This window comes from Leiobunum rupestre, chromosome 7, assembly GCF_980474605.1.
Source record: "Leiobunum rupestre chromosome 7, qqLeiRupe1.1.hap1, whole genome shotgun sequence".
Lineage (NCBI taxonomy): Eukaryota > Metazoa > Arthropoda > Arachnida > Opiliones > Sclerosomatidae > Leiobunum > Leiobunum rupestre.
Window position 1 is genome coordinate 27,389,212 of NC_143390.1, and position 19,717 is coordinate 27,408,928.

Consider the following 19,717-nt stretch of genomic DNA (forward strand, 5'->3'; position numbering starts at 1 on the left):
TTGGCTTTTTAACGAATTCAGGTCGAATTGAAACCGATTATAAGTGTTACAATGGGTTACGATATCGTTTTCGTTAAGAAAGTTTTCCGAGTTAGGGTCAGACGCCATTATACCTTTGAATAAGCCAGAGTTTTCCAATAGTCGAATTTTCATTTCTGAAATAAATTTATCAACTAATTCGAAATAGGTGGACCTCAACTGGTCAATCAGGGTTTTTGCTTCCGTTTCCCTGCTACCCGTTGTACTCATTACCACACTATGTTTTAATCTCTTGTTAGGGATTATTTTACGTTTCCGTTAAGCTATCGGTTCGCTGTTACGATCTGGTATTGCAATAAAAGCAGATTCTGCGATTTTAGTAGCTTCTACCCAAATTAAATCAAAACGTTCCGAGTTCCTACATTCTTCTAAGGTCTTAACGGTAGCTTGGCAAATGGCAACGGCTTCCGTTAAAATAACTTTCGAACTTTGCAAGTATTCCGACAGGGAATTCGTTACGCCTAATACTTCGTCTAGTGCGACAATTAATATTAAGTTGTTAAAGTTATGTAATTGGGATATATACCCACGACACTCAGCAGCTTCCTCTGGTTTTCCGTTTTCAATTAGATTCTCTAACGTTAAAACTACGGAATCGAGTCTATTTCTAAAATAACTAACACCTTTTTTTTTACTCCACCACCGAGTGTCGCAGCTTTGTGGCATTTTAAGTATCTCATAGCCCAGATCTTTTTGGGAGTTTTCAAAATATTCGCTTCTAATAACCGAATTGCTTTGAAAATTGTATATGGCCTGAACCAAACCAAGTAGTTCCCTAACTGCCAATATTTTGGAGCAACAGTCAACTAAAACTAAATTTAAGCGGTGCGCGTAGCAATGCACGTACGGACAATGTCCGCCTACTGCCTCTTCTACTTTCACCCTCACTCGTTTTACGTGTCCGCTCATTACACTTGCCCCGTCATATGTCTGTCCAACGCAATTCTCCAGTTTTAAACCACCCTCTTTTAAAAGATTTATAATTGCCAAGCTGATACTCTCAGAATCAAACTTTTGTAAATCTGTGAACCCTATAAATCGTTCTACGACACCTATTTCTGCTTTAGTATATCGAATACATAGACTTAACTGCTCTACTCCCGCGTTGTCTCGTGTTTCGTCAGCTATTACAGAGTAGAATCCACCGGATTCGTTGACCTCTTGAACAATAATTTTTCTCACTAAACTTGCACAAATGCCAATTATTTCGTTTTGTATGGTGCTGTGCAAATTTTTGGCATTATTCGGCATATTATCGCACTTGGCATTTAAATCAGGACATTTTCTTTTTAAAAGATCTAATATTGCAATAAAGTTTCCCCTATTCCCAATATTGTCGGCGGATGTGTAAGTGTTCCCCTGAAGTGCTAAATCATGTTGGGCACATAAAATAATCACTTCCACGTGTGTAGATAGAACCTCTCTTTTTCTAATAACGTCTAGTCTATGGTGGTCGTTAACCTGGCAAGCTATTGATCCACGGGATTTGGATTCCATGTAGTCTAAGTACATTTTGAAGGCTAGTTGATGAGAAGATATGTTGGAAGAAATGAAACCACGATTTTTACCACCCATTAAAGTTTTAGGAAAAGGATTGAGTTTAGGCTGAACTGGAAGGCAATCTTTATCTAAACGAATTGGATATTTCCAATTCGTGTAAGCGCACTTCTGTTAAATTAGTTAAATCTCGCACATCGGCAGATATAGTAGGGTTTCTAATAATTTCGGCTTCATTACTTAGTGCAATGTCTAAAGCAGAACTGACGTTTGGAAGAACCTCAGAAATATTACCACCTTCGAATTCTAAACCCTCTTTATTTCCCAAGCTTTCCCCGGGACTATCATTATGACTCTTGCCTGACGATTTCAAAAAACGTTCCATTGCGCCTTTCTGACTACTAACAACACCATCTTCTCTCTTGCGCTTCTGGCGTTTTTGGGCCCCAGATAAAAACTTTCGGGTGCTCATATTTTAAAACTTAATTTAAAACCTATTCTAAACGAAGCTTGTAATAGCTTAGTAGTCTCGAAAAGACTGTTTGGATAAAGCAGAGCTATAGTATATGTAAATATAATAGCTAATTAGGTTTCAAAAAGGCAGTGGGAAAATCAGTTATAAATAGCAAATTAGCCTTGAAAAAGGCTGTTTGGAAAATTAAGCTATAATAGCTTATTAGCCTGGAAAAAGGCTGTTTGGAAAATTAAGCTACAATAGCTTATTAGCCTTGAAAAGGGCTGTTTGGAAAATTAAGCTACAAATAGATTATTAGCCTTGAAAAAGGCTGTTTGGAAAATTAAGCTACAATAGCTTATTAGCCTTGAAAAAGGCTGTTTGGAAAATTAAGCTACAATAGCTTATTAGCCTTGAAAAAGGCTGTTGAAAAATCAACTATTAAATCTAGTTAAATTCTGGCCAAAAGAGACTCGAAATTGAGAACTATCTTGCTCAGGAGACGAAATCAAGTTAAATTCTGGCCAAAAGAGACTCGAAATTGAGAACTATCTTGCTCAGGAGACGAAAACGAAATGACGATTGACGAAACGCGAGGCCCTAATCACTGACGGACCCCGTTCTATGGTCACTGAAATCACGTGACTTCGCAAAAGAGGGAAAAAGGGGAAACCCAAATTACTCAATATTTGAAAGAATAACCCCTTCCTATCAAAGCAATAGGCTTGGGCTTTACCTCTGCTGGGACGAGAAAGAGAGAAATCCAGTTTTGGCAATCCCCCCTCCGGTCCTCGTCACTGACGTCGTCAAATTCCAAGAAACTAAATGTCTTTGTTGTGTGTATTGTAGCTTCTCACTGACACCAAGGCAAAAAGACAGGTGTCCCTGCACTTTGCGGCCTAGCATGACGTATTTCCCCCTCCCGGCGTCACAATCTCTTATCAGTCAATTCAAAAGAAAAAGGGGAAAATCTATAATCACGGACAGCGTTGCCAACCGTACTCTAATTATAGTACATTTCGATATAATTAACTTTCGATTTTCTTCGTTTCCAATCTGTTATATTACTCTCAGTAGGCTAAAAATGGAAATATCAAATCTTATTTTACAAACTAGTAACTAAAAATATTGAGGGTTATAATAGGCACCGTTTCAAAAATTTAGAGGCCCCCAAAGTAGGCCCACACTTTTTCAACGTAGGCACGTGCCTACTTGTGCCTATTGCTGGCGGGGAGCCTGACTACCTAAATTTTATTTTTCAAAAAACCGACTGGAAAAACTTTTATAAGCAAAAAACGCCCTTGTTCTCGAGGACGCGCGCATCTTAGTTGGTAAGTGTTTTAAAATCAAATGTTCTAAGTTGCACCACATCTCCGCTACTTTAGGAATAAAAAATGGTAAATCGCGTGTAACTCGCGTGGTAAAGGTGGTAAAGTTATGAATTTTATTATGGTAATACGTGTCACAGTGCTACTTAAAACCTGATATGGAACCACATCGAGATATGTTTTTTACTTGAGGTTTTTTACCATTTTTCATTTTTCTCCATAGGGAAAAATGGTAAATCGTGTGTAGCTCGGGTGGTAAAGGTGGTAAAGTTATGAAATTTTTTATGGTGATACGTGTAATAAACGTAGATCATTTCAGTTGTATTTGAAGTTTTTCTTATTTATTAGGTAGAATCGACGAGGTTTTTGCGAAATCGTTGATTATTTATTCCCTATTTTTGTTTTGATTTTTTTCTGTTTCACCTACCATAAATTTTCAAAGTCTAAGGAAATAACATTAAAAAATATACGAATTATGTGATTTTTACCTCTCCGAGGAGACTAGTCCCTAGGAGGGTTTTACAATCACCGTGTCAGTCTGTCTGTCTGTGGGTCTGTCCATACATGGACAAAACTCCGGAGGGAAACTCCAATTTCGGAGCGAACAGGAGTGAACGTGGAGGAACACATTTTTCCCTCTACACTCCATTCTCACCCCTCCGGAGTGAAAAAATTAACTCCGTTAGTCCTCCACGGCATAAATGTCCCACTCCGCTACTTTCCCTCCAATCTCCGAAACATAAATCCCTCCTCCACGCTTTATCCCTCCACACTCCGGAGTGAAAATATCTTCCGGCTTACGTCCCTCCAGAGGTATGCAAAACTCCGGAGAAAAACTTCAATATCGGAGTGAGCCGGAGGGAACGTGGAGGTACACGTTTTCCCCTCTACCCTCCTTCGTCAGCCCTCCGGAGTGAAAAAATTAACTCCGTTAGCCCTCCACGGCATAAATGTCCCACTCCGCTGTTTTCCCTCCAATCTCCGAAACATAAATGCCTCCTCCACGCTTTATCCCTCCACACTCCGGAGTGAAAATATCTTCCGGCTTACGTCCCGCCAGAGGTATGCAAGACTCCGGAGAACTTCAAGATCCGGAGAGAATGGGATAGGGTGTTTGTGAAAATGTTTTCCCTCCACCCTCCACTTTCCACCCTCCGCCCTCTGTATGAAACAATTTACTCCGTCGGCCCTCCAAGGCATAAATGTATCCCTCCGCTCTATGCACTCCCATCTCCGAAACAAGTTGTACTAGGAGGCAGAGCCATTAACGTAAACAATCGTTACTAATCACAACATACATGTTCATTTATTGTAGGGAACTTACGCTTTCAGCTATGTACTGAATATTCAGATCTGCCAAAAGTAATTGTTAAAGAAAATGATTACGTCCAACACCTAGTTAGACAAAGTAGACAAAAAAATGCGTCTTCCATTTCAACGTGGTTACGAGTAAGATCCTAAAACGAAGATTTGCTGCCCAAATTTACGCTTATTTTTTATTTTTTCTACAACTGGGGTAATATCAATCCGAGGTTTCGCGGTCGGGCTCTCCAGGAGATCGCCATTGAAAACACCATCCTTGCCTAATACGTCGCCTCTTCTCGAGAGAGCGTAAGGACTGCCAGCTTCAACTTAGGGTTGGATCGCATTGTTCTTTGTTTATTTTCGAAAACCTATAACTGAAATGCACATATTTCCTACAATTTCTTAAAGGCTTGTTCGGTTGTACACATCGTAATTTTGTATAGTACATCTACCTATATTCGTTTTCAAATCTTTATATAGCGCACGCGCGCGTGAAAGTGAGTTTTTGGTTGCTGTTAAAAAAGGTGTTATTTTGCGCGTGTAAAAATAAATTAACGGCCAGGTTCTGTTTTGAAATAAGAGGAAAAAGGTTTACCGGTTTTTATGTCGGAAAAGTTCGCGTCTTTTATTTCGCTGTTCACGACATTTTTTGGTCCGTCGAGCCGGATACATTCGTCAACTTGATTATGTTCCTCAACTAATCATCGAATCGGCTATCTTTCCGTGAGAGACAGTGAAAATTAGCGTGGATTCTCCGTTGGAAACCGTTTAAACCATCGATCATATCCCGATCGTAAACGAATCAACATAAGTCATCATGGATGTTCTGGTGAGAAGAAGAGCAGCTATCAAGGGACAGATCACCAGGATTGAAAATGCGGTGGGTCAAACAGCAACGAATCTATCTGACGTCGCCTTGAAGCTGTATGTAGACAAGGTGGAAAAACTATCGAAAGACTTGGATGAGGTTCACGATGCCGTAGTTGCAAATATCGATCCCGACGACGACGATTTCGCGGATCACGAAGATGAATACAACCCCCTAATCGCTCGACTCGAAGATCTGACAATCCTACTCGTCACTGAATCGAATGAAAGAGCAGCAAACATTCCAGTGAGACAAGTCAGACCAGCTAGTGATGTACGTTTACCGAAGCTGGAACTTCCATCATTCAGCGGTGGTTACGTCGATTGGCTTCCATTTCACGATCTCTTCACGGGCACCGTACACAACAACGAATCGCTCACCGGAGCTCAGAAGTTTTAGTATTTGAAGTCATCATTACGAAACGAAGCAGCGCTCCTCGTTCAATCTATTCCGATAACTGACGCTAACTATCTGGAGGCTTGGGATATCTTAAACAATCGGTTCAACAATACCCGGGAAATCATCGATGCACAAGTAAAACGTCTCTTCAGTCAAACTAACGTCATCCAAGAATCTTCATCCGCTTTACGAACGCTCATCGATACCACCGCCGAATGCATAAGGGTGCTCAAGGTTCTCAAAGAACCAGTACAACATTGGGACTCCATACTACTTCATCTTGTAAAGGAAAAACTGGATTCAGAATCTCGCCGACAATGGGAACTTTCCCTGAGGGGGACCGAAAGACCAACTTTCGAGGATCTCGTTACATTTCTTGAACAACGGGCCAGAGCCTTAGCAGCAGCTCCGCCTACAACTACTGCAATCAAGTCGAAGCCTCCATTACATCAGAGACCGAGTACAAAGGCTCATCATGGTGCTCTGAGCGAGACGTGTCACTTTTGCAACGAAACACACTCTGTATACAAATGTACCAATTTTCTGAATGCCTCTTCGGACGAGCGTTGGAACATGGTCAAGAGGAGTGCCATGTGTTTCAATTGCTTACGAACCGGTCATCAAAGCAATGACTGCAAATCTGGTCATTGTAGGAAATGCAACGCACGACATAACACACTTCTACATCAAGAGAAGGAATTAACGAAGACGAAGGCAACCTCCGGTGTAGTTTCATGCCCATCTCGTGAAATAATTGGATCAACCCAAGTTATCTTGGCAACCGCAATGGTCCAAGTCAAGGGACTTGACGAGCAACTTTATCCAGCCCGAGCGCTTCTGGACTCGGGTTCTCAAGCCAGTTTCATCACGGAACAATTCACGAGGAAACTAAGATTGAAGCGAACACGTTTCAACGTCTCAGTTGACGGAATTGGAGCAACCGGAATGAACACCTCTCAAGGCAGTGTCATGGTGAATATTCAGTCAAATATCATTAACACGTCGGAGGTCATCGTCGAGGCAATCGTCCTGAAAAAGGTCACGGATTATTTACCTAACAGTCCGTTCGATCCTGGAAATTGTCTACACTTGAAAGGCTTAACACTTGCTGATCCAACTTTTCATAGCCCTGGACAAGTGGATATTTTACTAGGTGCTGACGTGTATCTAGAGCTCTTACAAGATGGCATTTGCAAGGGGAAAGAAGGTCTTCCAGGTGCCTTTAATACTCTTTTCGGATGGGCAGTTTCCAGTCCATTGCTGATGTCCGGAAGAAGTTCGAAAATAAAGGTCCACCATTGTACATTGGAAGCAGATTTGAAACATCTTTGGGAGCTAGAAGACATCCAGCCTCGAAGAATACTATCTCCAACAGAAATTCAATGTGAAAAGAACTTTGAAGAATCACATACCCGTGACTCTACAGGAAGATTCACTGTACGATTACCAAAGATAAACGATGCACCAAAACTTGGAGATTCTAAACAAATGGCAATCCGTCGATTCTCTCACTTAGAACGACGTCTACGTGTTAACCCGAATCTCTATGAGGAGTACCGCAAGTTCATGGGGGAATACATTGCCCTTGGACATATGGAACTCATTCCCTCGAATGAAATAAAAATCGAAACCAATCCATCTTACTACGTGCCTCATCATGCGGTATTCAAAGAAGACAGTACCACCACGAGAGTTCGTGTAGTGTTCGACGCCTCTGCCAAATCTACAACTGGAGTTTCCCTAAACAATCATCTGCTAGTGGGGCCAAAACTTCAAGATGATTTGGTCAACCTCCTTATTCGCTTTCGTCAACATCGCATTGTAATGAAAGCAGACCTTGCCAAAATGTTTCGTCAAATTAGAGTACATCCAGACGACTCCGATCTTCAAAGAATTGTTTGGCGAAACAACTCACACGAACCCTTGCTCGAATACCGTTTGCTAACGGTTACATATGGAACCGCATCAGCGCCATACCTAGCAACTAAAGTCTTGAAGCAACTCGGCCATGACGTGAAAGAGACACTTCCGTTGGCATCTTCGGCTTTACAAAATGACTTCTACATGGACGATCTAATGACAGGCGACGAAACGATTGAGAACGTTTTAAGACTTCAGTCAGAAATCATTCAAGCTACATCTCAAGCAGGATTTGAAATAAGGAAATGGGCGTCGAATGAAGCTGCATTATTGGATACACTACCAGCCAACATGAAGGATTTACAAAAGCCACTATGCATCGAGAACGACGAATCAGTCAAGACTCTCGGCCTATATTGGACTCCTTCGGCTGATAATTTCTCGTTTATGGTTACTTCTCCAGCGTCAAGAAGTTCAATCACTAAACGTACGATTCTTTCGGATACAGCAAGGATATTCGATCCTCTGGGACTGTTGGCACCAGTAACCGTTCGAGCGAAACTGATGTTACAGGAAATGTGGCAGCTAAAATTGAATTGGGATGAGCAACTTCCCCAACCACTTGAAGCTAAATGGAGGTCGTTTCGAACCGATTTACCAGAAATTGAAAACATTACGGTTCAACGGCACACTTCGCAAGCTAATGCTACAGACATTAGCCTGCATGGATTTTGTGACGCATCGGAGAAAGCGTACGCAGCTGCCGTATACCTGAAGACGGTGAATAACAACGGACAAATCAAAATACAACTGATCGCTGCGAAAACAAGAGTCGCTCCGCTCAAACAAATCACACTTCCGAGACTGGAATTATCTGGTGCATTACTTTTGGCTTCTCTGATTCAACTGATCAGGGAGTCATTGAGATTGGATATAGCTGATGTTCATTGCTGGTCGGACTCAACAATCGTCCTAGCTTGGTTGAAAGCTCCACCGCAACGTTGGAAAACGTTCGTAGCCAATCGAGTGTCAGAAATCCACGAGAAACTACCGAGAGCGCAATGGCATCACATTTCAGGAGATAGCAACCCTGCAGATTGCGCTTCTCGAGGAATATCCGCTAGCGAACTGGGAAATCATGGTCTCTGGTGGCATGGACCGCAGTGCCTTATTTTCGCCGCAACAACGCAAGAACTACATGAACTCTCAGAGCCAAATGAATGTTTATCCGAGGAAAGACGAATTATTTCGTTAGTAACACATCATCAAATGGATTTCACGCTCCTTTCCAAATTTTCAGCGCTTAAAAAACTCATTCATATCACCGCCTACATTCTACGTTTTGTCTTCAATTCGCGAAATGCGACAGAATTGAGGATTACTGGACCTTTATCGAAGGAAGAGAACGAAAAGGCGCTATCCCATTGGATTCGGGTCGTCCAAAGCAACAGTTTTAACGAAGAGATAGCTTGCCTTAAACAAAACAAGGAATTACCACGGAAAAGTAAAATCCTTTCGATGCGTCCGTACATCGATCAAGATGGGATTCTTAGAGTTGGTGGCAGACTTTGCCACTCCAACTTACCATACGAACAAAGGCATCCGGCACTGTTACCGAGACAGAGCAAATTAACAGAACTTCTAATACAACACGAGCACGAAAAACATTTTCACGGAGGTGCTCAACTACTAACTTCTGTCTTACAGAAACGTTATTGGATCGTCGGTCTTCGTGATGCCATACGTTTCCATATCAGAAGATGTGTTTCATGTGTACGACAGCAGGCAGTCACTGTAAAGCAACTTATGGGCGATTTACCACCAGCGAGAGTAAATCCTGCTCGGCCATTTTTGAAGTGTGGAGTCGACTACGCAGGACCATTTACCCTTAAACTAATGAAGGGACGAAGTCACCTCAGGTTTAAGGGATACATTGCCGTCTTCGCTTGCTTTACCACAAGATCAATTCATCTTGAACTTGTCAGTGACATGACCACCGAAGCATTTCTGGCAGCATTGAAACGCTTTGTTGCTCGACGAGGAAAATGCGCCGACATTTACAGCGACTGTGGAACCAACTTTACAGGAGCCGATCGAGAGATGAAAACATTCATCAAAGTCATAGTCTCTACAAACAACAACGATCAAGTATCACGATGGCTCGCAGACGAAGGAATTAATTGGCACTTCAACCCGCCTGCAGCACCACATTTTGGAGGCCTCTGGGAAGCCGGGGTGAAGTCCGTCAAGTATCATCTGAAACGAGTTCTTGGCACCATGGTTCTAAACTTTGAAGAAATGCAAACGCTTCTTTGCCAAATCGAAGCTTGCTTAAATTCACGTCCTTTAACGGCGTTAAGCTCGGATCCAAACGACTTCAATGCGTTGACACCTGGACATTTCCTAATCGGAGATGCGCTCACCGCAATACCCGAACCCGATCTCACTTCTGAAAACGTCAACCGCCTGTCACGTTGGCAATTGGGCCAACAAGTACTGCAGCACTTTTGGAACCGTTGGCGAAATGAATTCCTCTCTCGCCTTCAACAACGTCCAAAGTGGACTACACCAAAACCGAATCTACGAGTCGGCGACTTGGTCTTGCTCAAAGATGAAGATTTACCTCCAACCAAGTGGAGAATGGCAAGAATCACTGAACTTCATCCAGGACAAGACAATCAAGTTCGCGTCGTAACTGTCAGAACCTCTGACAAATCACTGAAAAGACCCGTAGTTAAATTATGCCAGTTACCACTAGACTGATTTTAATTGTATTCAAACTGTTTACTAAGGGTTATTTATGTATGCAAATGTAACTTTTCGGACTTTTACTATCTCATTTGAAATTCGTTATTTCAAGGCGGGCGGAATGTTCGGTTGTACACATCGTAATTTTGTATAGTACATCTACCTATATTCGTTTTCAAATCTTTATATAGCGCACGCGCGCGTGAAAGTGAGTTTTTGGTTGCTGTTAAAAAAGGTGTTATTTTGCGCGTGTAAAAATAAATTAACGGCCAGGTTCTGTTTTGAAATAAGAGGAAAAAGGTTTACCGGTTTTTATGTCGGAAAAGTTCGCGTCTTTTATTTCGCTGTTCACGACAAGGCTAGTGCCTCCTAGTACAACTTGTTTTTTTTTCACGGCCTCTAAACTCAATGAAAAATAGGTCTTTTTAGACCGATTAGTTTTTCACCGGTTGGTGTCACGCAAAATGTTCCAATGGAAAAGTTGTAGAGTAAACATGAAAATTTTACAATATATTTCATATTGTAAAATTTGCATTTAAACTCTACAACTTTTCCATTGTAACATTTTGCGTGACACCAACCGGTGAAAAACTAATTTTTCCAAAACCGCGAAAAATCTGAAATTAAGAAAATATACCCTTAAAATTTCAGAACCGCAGGATAAACACCGTTAGAGAAAAATGGCCTGATCTATCAAATTGAGACACCCTGTTTAGTATTATTATTACCATATATATAGTACCTTATTATTATATTATATTATATTTATAATATAAGTAACATTTTACTCAGAGTGTTCGAAGGTACATGTTTCAAGCAGTGGCGTAGCTACAAATCTCAGGCCTCCACGCAATCCGTGGCAAAAGTGCCCTCCCTTCACTGTGGTTCTTTAGAAATTGAAAAACATGCATAGACACTACGGATTGGGGGGGCACGAAATTGCCGCGATACCTCTGGGAAACCCGAGTCTCCATCCCCGAGTCGGATTTTCACTAAATGTATTATTAAATGCATTGATTCTGCTCCTAAAACTAGCCACTTTTTCCACACTGCTGGCTCAGCCGTCCTTTTTTATTTTTGAGCCCTGTTAACGGTAACGCTTGAGCAAGTCTTATACTAGGTTCAGGGGTTAGTTCGTAGATTAGGTCTAAAATACTCGACAGCCTTTACTAGGCGGAAATTTTTAACTTACATCGGGACAAAACGTTTACACTTTTTACACCTTTGTAGATTATTCGCTTCCCAGTTTTAGTTTAATTTTATTAATTAGAAACTGATCAAAACCTACTTTGAAAGACGGTGAAAGGTGTATTTATGTCAAAATGTTTTTGCGCGCTTTGACAAGCGAATCTAGTGTTCAAATAATTGTAGCCGAAAGATAAGTATAAGCCACGGTCACACGATCGCTCGAATCCTGGTTTCATGTCGAGATTTTCTCAATTTCATTGATCAAAACTGGCAACGAAACCGACTTAAACGGACTTTTACGGCCTGGTGCGAGCCTGGTAAGACAGTGTCTTTAGATTCGTTCTGTACACCCTACACCTGGCATTAGTGAGAAGTTAGAAGAACTTCGTTCTGGGCGTAACTGCCATCGTCACGGATAACGACTGCTACAATTGACATTATTTATTTGCGGACTACGAAGTTTGAGTTTAAAAAAGAAAACTAAATCATTATAAAACCACTGAAAACGTAGATAGGAAATTTGTAGCTCTGTAGAAGTAGCTTTGTTTTAACGAAAAAAACCAAATCTGATAAAAAAACATTACACAAAATTATTGAGGTTTACACCAAACTTGTCAAATCTGAAACGGTTTCACATTATGTTAATTGTTTTGACTATTTTAAAGATTATATTGCACCGAAACAATACCAAAAAAGTGTAATAGACTTAGAAAAATTATCACTTTAATATTCGATTTCGTAAGTAAAATAACTATGTCTCGAGTATAAACCATATTTTTGATATACGGAAATCAGAGCCCAGGATTTTCGAAGGGTGATGTTGATCACCTTTCCCCCCAGAGGCGTGTTTCACAATTGTTATTGTAGCCAATGGGTTCTAAAACATACAATTTTCTACATATGCCTACCTAAAACCATGCAGATACTCTTATCTATTAACATACATACATACACACCTTCCTACATACATACATACATACATACATACATACATACATACATACCTACCTACCTACATAAACACATACATTTACACACATACCTGCCAAAAAATACAAATTAAACAACCGTACCTTTTCGTTTCTCTCTACACACCTATCGTCATCCCTCCACACCCGTACCTACCTACCTACGTATAGACATATTTACACAAAAAAAAACACAAATTCATTGAATATTCTGGAACGTGATAGCGTGTTTCACACCATTCCTTATACATTTAGTACTTAACACTACCTCATTTATAACCCAATCTTAACGTGAGATAATTGAGTCTAGAGCAAGCACGCGTTTTCAGAATTGGGAGTTAGACCTATAAAAGATAGCTACAGTCTAAACTTTCAAATTACCAATTATACTGCTATATGTAACAGGGCGAGCTAAACGCCCGTTGTGATAAAACTCTAATGCAGCACACAAATATCAAATTACTGAACTAAACCACAAATCATTATAATATTTTATTAAAATTTGAAATAACAATTGTACAATATTTCTATATAACCCCGATCTTTGTGTTACTTGTGCAAGTTTAACATTTCCATAATTTCATAAAATAAAATGTCATGTATTTTAGGAAGGCGTTATTTCATTAAACACATTATTTGTTAGACGTAGAGAGTCCTGAATAAAACTCCGGAGTTCTGGAGAGAATCGCAAAAACCTCCAGCACTTCTCCCTCCAGCCCTCTACCCTCCAGTCATAGTGGCACTCTTTTTCCCTCCGCCTGAAAAGTATCGCACTAGCATTTTCACTCCGTCCCTCTACCCTCCAGTCATAGTGGCACTCTTTTTCCCTCCGCCTGAAGAGTATCGCACTAGCATTTTCACTCCGTCCCTCTACCCTCCAGTCATAGTGGCACTCTTTTTCCCTCCGCCTGAAGAGTATCGCACTAGCATTTTCACTCCGTCCCTCTACCCTCTAGTCATAGTGACACTCTTTTTCCCTCCGTCCCTCCGCCTGAAGACTATCACTCCAACATTTTCCCCTCCGTCCCTCCACCCTCCAATCGTAGTGGTATTGTTTTTCCCTCCGTCCCTTCGGCTGAAGACTATCGCTCCAACATTTTCCCCTCCGTCCCTCCACCCTCCAATCGTAGTGGTATTGTTTTTCCCTCCGTCCCTCCGGAGTAATCGTTCACTCCTCTAATAAATCCCTTGTCACTCTGCAAAATTGGAGGTATTTATCAGGCTCTCCGAACTTATGGAAGTTCTCTCCGGAGTTGCGGAGTTTTTTGGCATTCCCTCCGGAACTCCGGAGTGAAACTCCGGAGTTTTGCCCATCTATGGGTCTGTCTGGCCTGCGAACGCGTTCGCATTTCCGGAGCAAAGTGTAATCACTGCGTACGCAGTTTCTTAGAATAAGGGAAAAAGTTTTTCCAAAACCGCCTTCTTTTTGTCATTGGGTGTATTATAATTTTCTTTTGCGAATTGTGATTGTACGTGAAGAATCTTCGACGTTTGGGACGGACCGATTGCTGATAGTTACGGTAAACGTCTCAACGTCCAAATGGCACAGTTTCCAACAAATGTTCCCGGTATACGTCATAGTATAATTTTGCGATCGCATCGGACGGGTTTCGAACCCGAGCCGCCCCGAAATGATAGGCGAGTGTTCTACCACAGAACCACCGATACATGTTTATTCAAAATTATAAGCTCAGCTTAAGGGGAAGAGTATATTAATAGTTTTTAAAGTCTAAATTTTTTTACGTATGAAATTTTAAAGGTTAAATCTTGTTTTAGCACAGTCAGCAGAGATAAGAGGGTTAAAGGGTAGAAACCGTGGGTGGTCCACTTAGTTAGTTTTTTGTCTATCGGTACTTTTGAATCGTTAAGGGTCATTTATGAATAAAAAAATTTTCGTTTTGCTTACTTTACTCCTAACTTCGTAATTTATTTTGTTTTCTTATTGAAGAAAACGCTTCTTGAAGATTCCTTTATTTAAGGCGGTTCTGGGGAGAGCTACAATTTAGTCTGAGAACCGGACTGAAACAGTTCTCAGATAACTACGGGATTATTACGGACGGTATTAGAACTAGGAAAAAATACAACGAATCATTGCTTCTGACTGAGTTTTATTGAAGCCTTAATATGGTTACTAAATTTATTTAAAGTTTCATTTGGAAACTTCTAAATTCTGCATCCGGCAGAGGCTGATTTTCTCGCTAGTTTAGGCCAGAGTTGCCAGATAATATTTACGTCCTGCAGCCCAAAAGGAAATAAAACAAGCCCAAAAAAGCGCTCTTCTTTGAAAATGTTTTTCAAAATAGAGCCCAATTTCTCGCCCATAATTTAAAGACCGATTTTATCTAGTAGCGCGAAGTTTGTTCAAAAAATTACGGTGTACAAATAATAACAATACCAGAACAAGTATTTTCATAAGTTTTTTAATATTTTAAGATTACAGAATATATATACAAATATTTTGAACATTATTTCATTTTTAAGAAATTTTAAACATCCTACGGTCTAACGAAATTAATTATTACAACATGATACCGTTGCAATTACAATACATTATACCAAATTCTAAATATTACAATACAATATTTAATCTAAAAGTCTTGAATTCATCCATTAAATGTTAGGTGCAAGTCTAATCATAAATAGATGAATTAAAGCTATTTATGAGTTTTTGAGGAGGAATAAACTCCGAACTTTTAAGCTCTAGTCTTGAGAGGCCAAACCTAGTATATAATATGCTACGTAAAAGGTCAATTCCCATCCTATTTGTTTTTTATTTTTAATAAGGGAAACTTGAGAAAAAACCCTTTCAACATGGGCATTCGACAATGGTAAGCATAAAATCTTAATTGCAACTTCGGCCAAATCTTGCAATACCCGTTCACCGCAAGCGTCTTCAAATTGGTATACTTCCAACCAAAAATGGTTTTATTTTTCCAAACCAAATTATTTAAATATCGCAATTGCGATTCTAAATTACTAATTGTACAATTATAAAAAGTTTGGGGAAAATCTTTGGCGCATTCCGCGCCATTCAAAAGAATATTTTGGGGGGATATACATTGCAGTTTTTTTAATACTGAAGATGGATTAGGGAGTCTAGCTTGTAATTCTATCGCAACTGCCTTCAAATAGCCGAAACACCTCTGTTGAATTATTGTTTTGCTATTTGCATCTAAATAAGTTTTTGAAAGTTTCTCGCTAAAAGTACAGCCAAGGTCGCAATCATTTTTATTTAAAAATATACTTATCATTTTTAAATCTATCTCCGAGGGGTCGGACATTTACCAAAATCCCGTACACTTTGACTAAAATCTCAAAATCTTATAACTCTCTCTATGGTAAATTAACATTGAAATCCCAAAATCACTTCAAAAAGTAATGATAAAATCGCCAAAAACTCTACGAAATCCCGAAATCCCGTACAAAATAATGGCAAGTGTCCGACCCCTCGTCTATCTCACTTAATTTCCCCGCGTCTTTGAAACTTCTAAATGTAGAAGGTTTTATAATTCTGGACAATAAGAAATTGTAAAAAATTTCTAATTCTTCTTCCTTGGAAAACCAACCTACGACCTGTAGAAGAAAACATAGTTCCAAACCAAGCGCCCCCCCTACATGGCCACTTGCGTTGCCATTTAATATAGTTTGAAAATGCCTGGAAGTTATTTTTCAGCACTTTGCTAAAACCACGGACCCCTGTTCGCGCGTGCAGGGGGCTGTGCTGTAACACTATTAAGTTAGAGAGAACAAGTTACGTGAACATTTTAGACGTTTTGCGTTTGTACTACCACGGCCAACTTTGACACTCGCGCAATAGAGTAGGTTCAGTTCGTAGCTTTGGCTATGGCCGCCATTTTGTGCAGGATTTTTTCTCTATGGGAAAAAGCATAGGTGACGTCGTGTCACGTGATACTGAAATCACTGTATAGCGGCAAACCCATTCATTGAAGTTTCTATGTTATTCTACGAACAAAAATATCTCTCGGCTCTGAGCGCCCCTAGCGGAAAAGTATTTTTAGAATAGTATTTAACATTTGAGTTATTTAAATTTGAGAAATAGCTTGAATAAGTAGGGAGACGCGATAGTTTCGAGAGAGATCCAGATTACCTATATCATAACCATAAAATATGCTGCCTGCATTTAGTGGAGTCATGTTTTATGAATGATAACTCAAGAAACCGACTAACACCAACAGCTATAACTAGAGGGGCTGACCTCTATCCGTCATCGGTGTACTAAAGTGATTACGTAATCGATTACCGAGTCGAACCACCGCAGTAAGGCCCTTCCTCCCTTTTTTTCCCATGTGAGAATTACTGAGTACCCCCTCCCCATTTTTCCCATGTGATAATTACCGTGGTACCGCCTCTCCGCTTTTCCCATGTGATAATTTCCGTAGTACTCCCCTCCCCCTTTCCAACGCGAGAATTTCCGTGGTACCCTTTTCCCCGACAAATAACTCAAACTCGCAGTCGTTCCAAACCTCCCTGTACCCCTTTAAACCCCCTGTATCCAATGGCTGATGCATAAAGGCCACGGGACTAACGTACGCCGAGAGAGCCACGGGACTTTCAAATCGGAACCACCCCCTCCCCCCCCCCTCCGAAATCTGCGGCCTGTGGCGGAAGGAGAGAAAATTTCGGGTGTATTGCGTGTTGGGACAAACACGGCCCAACTCTCAGGGGCGACAGATTTTGAGCATTTTAGAAACTGACATTTGCGTCACTTTTGAAAATTTGTAATAAAACAACTAAAAACCGAATCGGAAATCGAAGCCGACTCAATGCGAAAACGCAAATCGTAGCGTACGTAAAAAAAATGCCACGCGACGCTCGCGCCCGTAACGCGCGCGCGAAAAGCGTCAGAAAATCGATAAAGAAATCTCGGAAATCGAGACCCAACCAACAGCTATTTATTATATAGATAACGTAGGCACCGGTTGCGGCCTTCTCTCGCTTTGTACTTACAGCTAAAACCATTAAAGAAAGTGGAAAAGACAACTAATGAATCATGGATTAAATAACAAGATAATTAGTTAATCCATGATTCCGCCATCAATAGCAGTCCCCAAAAAATTATCCCGGTGCTAACCCAACCAGCAGATTATTTTATATTTTAATAGTTGATTCTGAAATATAATTTCGACAAATACATGTACAAAAGAGTTAATTTTATGGGCGCGCGCTCTTGATATATTAGTAGATTGTGGCTCACGCGATTGTGCACGCGCGTTGAAAATGAAAAATAAAGCGCGCGCTCAAGTACTCCAACCATACAACAGAAAGTAACCAAATCATGTGACCACCGTTCTTTTTCGGAATCACCTATTATAAATATTACAAATGTTATTGTATTTAACAAATTTCCAATATCAATAGAACAAAAAAAACTTTAGACCCACACACGGACACACATACACGGACACACACACACAGACGGACACACACACACACACACAGACGGACACGCTGGTTGTAGGGAAAACCAAAACTATAAGTGAGAGCAATAATAAACAAGTTCGCTAAAGCGATAATATAATTTCGTTTACATCTTGGTCTATTTTTAATAACTGCCCGCATAAATCCCTTGCTTGAATTAAATTTTGGATCACAATGTTCAATATGAACCATTTCCTTTATAAACTTCGCTGTTATGGGGGATATCATTAACCAGCTAGGCTAATACCCGAGCCCCAAGTCAGCTAGTGACTTTTTATCGCGTTTTATAGACGAAATGCTTTCAGGAAATGGGCACCAACCATCTCTCCTGCAAGCTCACGAATCTGTAGGCATACCGGGACAAATATTTATAAATTTTGAAGTAATACGTTAGTATCAAAAGTGACTAACCGTAAGAACAGGGGTGAAATAACCCTTTCGGCGCCTCTAGGCACCAAAACAATTGCCGGAAATCGCACTCTCTTATAAATTTCGTTTTTCACACCTACGTGCTAAACGAAATTAAAAATGCGTCGGTTCTTGACGACAACCCAATGAAGCCGATAAAAATCAATTCAAATAAAAAATCGTAAACATGAATTGTCCCCCACATTATCAAACAAACAAGAAAAATAACCAATAGAATACTTAGGAATCAAGAAAAAGTCAATCTAAATACCCACAGTAATAAACATTGTATTAACAGAAATATGCAATAAAAAAATTATAATAATAATAACACGAGAACCACCAATGGTCTAGAGAGTGAGGAGTAAAAACGCGAACAAGTAAAGAGACCAAGAAGTGGGGGAGAAAACTAAGCTTTATTGGGGAAAAATTTGCGGTACTTCGGCCGATAGGCCTTCAAGGCGACAATTTGAAAATGTTTAAAAATATTAAAGACGCGAGGCGCGAGACGATAACACGCGACAACAAAAGGAGAATACAAACACGCGAAAATAGCAGGTGGGAAGGCGGAGTGGTTAGCACTTTCGCCTCGCAGCAAGAGGAGCCAGGTTCGATCCCAGCTTGTGGCACTGGATGAAAACTCGGAACAACTCCTTCTGCGTAGAGTTTGCACCACTTACTGGTTTAAGGGGTTTTCCCTCGAGATCTTCGGTTTCCCCTTCCTTTTTTCTTTCGTCGTTTTTTCCCCCCTTTAATTGTTTATCAAACTTATTGCGAACATTCTACTTTTATGACAGTCCTTTTTAGCTTTTCTAATTCCCCCACCCCTTTTTTGTCGCGTGTTTGTATTCTCCTTTTGTTGTCGCGTGTTATCGTCTCGCGCCTCGCGTCTTTAATATTTTTAAACATTTTCAAATTGTCGGTTAGTCCTAATCATTGAGTTGGGAATATTAATCTAGAGATCCAATCAAATCTGCTCCCCGCGAAACAAGTTTTTGAAGATTACGAATGTGTCGTCTCCTCTAAAATGACGAGAAAACGTTATCATATGACCCGTCGCGCCATCCATTATTTTTGAAAAACCAAATCTTTTTGCCGGAAAACGCGTCTTATTTGAACGAATCATTGAGAGATAGACGGCGCCACGGGTAGAATGATAAAGTTTTCTCGTCATTTGGAAGCAGACGACGGTATTCTTTTTTTTTTAAACTTGTTT